We start from the raw sequence: 5,464 nt of genomic DNA, 5'->3' as shown, positions 1-5,464 counted from the left end.
CGCACGCCGAAACAAAACGCTGAAAAAAAAAGACGTTGAGACGTCAAAAGAAACACACAAACGGAAACAGACTGCCAATGGCTGGTCTTACATCTGACTCCGAATAAACAAACGCAAATAGGAAACAGAATGCCAATCGCTGGTCTTACATCCAACTCCACAAAATAAACAGGAAACATATAGCCAATCAATGGCCTTACATCTGACTCCACAAACAAACAAACAAAAGAAGAAGGTGACAAACACACACTAAAAAAGAAAAGGGTGCCCGGAGAGATCTGCTCAATCTCCTGCCTACGTATCTCATCTGGTATGAGAATCAGGGCGACGTAGTTCCCCTTAACAGGGGAGAAACTTTCTCCTAACCAGAGACTAGGGAGATAACAGACTAATAGGGAGACTACAACTCGAGCCTAAAAGTTGTCAGGCAAACGATCCCTAAGTTGGAGTCTCTAATCAGAACCTAACTCGCACAGGAAGCAAGCTAGCCTAAACAGCAAGTAAACAAACACAGGTGAACAGGTATCACACACTATATGCAAACAAGCGGCTCATACAAGGTTGGGCTTTAGTCAAGGGGTCATATCAACCTCGACAAACAAGCCAACACTGTAGGGGTGTCTGAGGCTCTTAACCACTGACATTGACCATCAGGGTGAGCAGATGAAAGGTAATGAGGGTAAGACCTCATAGCTCTTAACCCTGGCCTGGGTGAGCTTGAATCAAAGAAAACGTGGGGATCCAGAATGAGGGATCCTACTCCACTTGACTGACTCTATATACAAGGATCTTGGGTTAGGTTCAAGAGTCTCAGCACGTAGTGCGAGCATAATGAACGACTCAACGATTAGCAGGGGATTGATTGCTAATCCCTTCTATCTGCCAATTGCCTCTTCACTTAGGAGGACTTAAGTAACATGCCTCGACAAGGAGGTCTTTAGCACAAAAGTAAACAATCACAGTCATTGCCTCTTAAGGAGGACTTCAGCCAAATGCCTGCCAAAAGAAACGACAGGGCTTCCAAACTACATGGAGTTAGAGGATGATTACCTAAGTGGTATACCAACCACAAGCAAAGAAAAGCTCAATCAATGAGCTAAAAGAGACTAATGTACCTGTAAGAAAGTCAAACAAGTCAATATCACATCCAGATAAACCAAACAGTCAACAACAGTGTTACAACAAATATGCACACAAGGCAAGTCCTATGTATAAACAACTCAAGTGAGTTCATCACCAATGGCCCTACAACACAACCAAGGTTAGTGTACAAAGTAATTTGCATCTCATGAATTGAGATCACATCAACCACTAGAGCTAATTGCTTGAACCTGAAATACAAAGCTCAAAAGGTGAGTACAAACCACTAGTGCAAAGACTAGGGTCAAAGGCAAAGCAAAAAGTCAAAACAGCAGCCAATATTCAACATGAAGCATATTTATTCAAGTAATAACATATCCTAAAAAGGACCAGACTCAAATCCTAAGGCAAATCCATCTAATGATCATGCTAAGGCAAAGGCATACAATGTGATCAACAATTGGGCATACAAATGAGAAAATGCACATTAAATCAAAAACACATCCAATGATCATGAATTTTTTTATGTGATATCAACATGTTATGGACAAGCATGATGCAAAAAATTAGAATCAGAAGACATCAAATGACATGTGTATGAAAATGAATACAAGCAACATCCAAATGTGTGACACAAATTGTCACACCATACATTCATGTGTCTAAAACAGAGATGGAATGTGCTAAAAATGCCAAACCAAAACCAAAACATCATGCAACATCTTAGGATCAAGCATGTTAAATTTCAAGGTAATTGGATCAAGTATGAGCATTCCACAAATCAATTAGATGAAGCATGGTAATTTTGCATACATGTTCAAACACACAATCTCAATTAAAAATCCAGAACCATTCAATTCACACCAATGACATCTAAAAATAAAAGACATCAATACAATCATATGAAAAAAATTTGGGAACAATTTGGATTAATTTGCTATTTTTTTATGGTTTTTGGAAGTTACATGAAATATTTGAAATAAAAGTGAAATAATGTGAAAATGGAATTTGGAAATGAAATTTAAAAAAATGCTGGAAACAAGTATTGAACTCAGGATACTAAGGTCCAAGCCGCGCTAGAAATAAAATTCCACAATATGTCCTAATCAGGAATCGAACAGAGGAAATCATGGTTAACAAAGCGCTGGAAAATAAAATCACAAATAACATTGCCAGGAATCGAACCAGCGTGTGTGAGGTTAACAGTGCGTTCAAAGCAAAACGCGACGTTCCACTAAATGAAGTGGCGCCCAGTCAGCGTGGTTAAACACGCGTGGATAAGTCAAGTGGATGCAGGCCAATGGAAATGCCAACGGAGCACACGCAAGCGCCAACAAGGAAACCCTTACGCTTATAACCAGACGGCGGAGCAACCGTCTTCTCCAGCGAGACAGGCGGAGCTCCGCCACGAAAATTCCCAGAATTCGCCATGCCATACATCAATCGAAAGGTCTCAACCAGTAGATCTCAAATATCACGTTTATTCATCCTAAAACTTCCTAGATCAAACGGATTGAACGAAAACATATTGGATCTACAAACTTCCACTCATCGTATCTCATGCAATATTTAGCCAAATCCAAAACTATTTATATCAGGATAATCAGCAGTGAAAACTCTACAAGATCATGGTAATAAAACAGTAAATAGTGAGATTCGAAAATCCAACCTTCTTGGAGAGCAGTGAGTTGAAACAGTTGATTCGAGCTTCAGCAATGTCCAAATCTTCTCTATCAACCTTGTGGTGAAGCTTTATGCACAAATTGATGCTTAAATCCACTTGAATGCAGCTCAAACTTCAAGTTCCATGTTCATCTTCAAGCTTGATGTGTGCATGATTCTTGTCCAATTTCTTCAATCCAGTGCTTGATCCCTACTAAATGATGATCAATGGACACGAATATGCGAGAAAATTGAGGTGTTATGTGAAGAAAATTCGAATTTGGAATGAGAGAAAATTTGGAGGGAAATGAGATTCTAGATCTAGAATGTGTGAAACTGTGCAAAACAATTAGGATTATCTATTTATATCACCTGTTAACTACCATGCTAATCCAAATTAAGCTGGGCTAATGAAAAGTTAATGAGATATGAGGTGTATGACCAAATTAGCAAATACACCTATGCATGGCAAAAGAACACGTGAACAGTGCCATGTGAGAGTGTAAAATCACTTAAAATCAGCTCATGAACAACATAGCATTGGAATTTAGCTCATGTAATGCACCAAATTTGAATTATGCATTTTCCCTCCAAATTATTCATGCATGGACAAATGATCATGTGATTTTATTTCATGCAAGGCAATGATAGATTTGGAAAATATTGGACATGACAAGCATTTTGCAAAAAGAGTGACTCAATTTGGAGTTTTGTAGCCAAAGTTATGCCATGTTGAATTTCCATGTACACTTGGTGATCATTTTCTCATAACTTCTCAACCATTCATTAGATGCTCATGATCTTGGACTTTTTGGAAATGGGAGAGAAATATCTTCAACTTTCATATTGGACAAAATTTCATTTGAAGCTTCTTTGATGTTGGAAAGTCAAGTTGAATGTGGTCCAAAAACTTGCCATTTTTGGAAACTTGAAATTACAGGTCACTTTCCATTTTTGGAAACTTTTGATTTGGCTTCAAATTCTTCAAGGTATGTGTTTGACATGATGAATAAACCTCTTTGGACATGAATGAAGTGTCTCAAACCATTTCCCCACCTTAAAGCCTTCAATTGACTGCACAGTTGATTGTACTGGTCCTCAGATGACCTGAAAATGCACTGATGACTTTGGACCTCTACCACTTGGTAAAGTTGCTTCAAAATGAACCTTGGCTCATATAAGCTCAGCATAATATCATGTGGTATTCATCTCAAGGAAAGACCTGCCCTTTTGCACTGAGGGATTCTCTTGATGCCAGTTCTTGTTGATATGATGCAATGCAATATACAATGTTAATGACCTAAAAAATGAAATGAATGCATGAATGGGGGGTGAAAATTTGAGGTGCTACACAACCTCATGCTTGTAGCAAAACATCACATCCAGAAAATGTAGATGTGTCTTTGTGTGAGTTTTTGCATAAGGATCCATAGAGATGGGCTAGACAAGGAGATCCCCAACTATAACTTCCTATTTTATCTACATGTCTAAGTAAAGTTAAATACATAATATGCATTCTAGAACCACTACCTTCGGGAAATAAAAACAAGTCAATTAACAACATAATGTAACACCTAGTTTTTATTATTCGAGCATCTTCGGTAGAATGCTCATCTAAGTATAAACTATTATAGTACGACTTAAGGCGTGAAAGTAGTATACGTTGACCTCTTGCGTTATCATCTAACAAATCAGTCTCCAAGAGATCCATGCAAATTGAATTCGTATAGTTGGTTTTACCATTAACAGCCTTACCTTCAATGGGTAGTCCCAAAAGTATGTAGACGTCTTCTAACGTCACGGTACACTCACCGGTTGGGAACCAAAATGTGTGTGTCTTTGGTCTCCATCTTTCGCATAAAGCTAGAATCAATTTGTTATCTACGGACCAAGACAAAATCTTGCTTATATGACCAAAACCGGCGAGTTCAACATAAGGTTGAATCATCGGGTCCATATGGACATATTCGTGGACCCGAGTTCGGAACCTTGATATATCCTATATAAGAAAGAACAAAAAACTTGACTAAGTTGGTATGTTAAAATAAAAGGGGGTTGGTGAAGATGAAAGATACAAAGTTAACAAAAGAAAAAACTTACATATGTTGCGATGTTTGCAACCGTTCCTCTATGTGATTCGCCCATTGTGAGGATAGACATTTTGTCGGGGGGTTGGTGTAGATGAAACTACAAGAAGTTGTTGCAGATGAAATTGTAGAAGAAGTATTATAGAAGAAGTAGTGAGAGTGATGGTGTGGAAGAAGTGTTGATGGAGTGGATGTATTTATAGGCAAATGGATGAGAGCATGAAAAGTTGTGCTTGCATGGTGTCTCCAAATAAATTGGCGACCATGTATAACCTTTAAGAGGGGTCGCCATTCAAATTGGCGCCTCCATAGGGACATGCATGCAAAACCTAGGTCTGATTGCTTGGTTTCGAGGTTTGAATGCATGCTTTGACAAGGTGTCTCCACTTGAATTGGCGCCCATGTGCAAGGAATGAGTGGGGGTGCCAATTCATTTGGAGTGTGTGTCTGCATGTCTGACACGTGGTTGTCCTCTCTCTTGCATGCTGAACATGTCACTTCTTAGTAGCTTGCATGGTTGACACATCATTTCGGAGTAGCTTGCATGTGTGACATGTCACTTCGGAGTAGCTTGCATGTGCGATACATCACTTTGAACTAGCTAGCATGTGAGACACTTCACTCCTCTATTTAAG

The sequence above is a fragment of the Lathyrus oleraceus genome, chromosome 3 (genome assembly GCF_024323335.1).
Source record: "Lathyrus oleraceus cultivar Zhongwan6 chromosome 3, CAAS_Psat_ZW6_1.0, whole genome shotgun sequence".
Lineage (NCBI taxonomy): Eukaryota > Viridiplantae > Streptophyta > Magnoliopsida > Fabales > Fabaceae > Lathyrus > Lathyrus oleraceus.
This window is presented reverse-complemented; position numbering follows the sequence as displayed.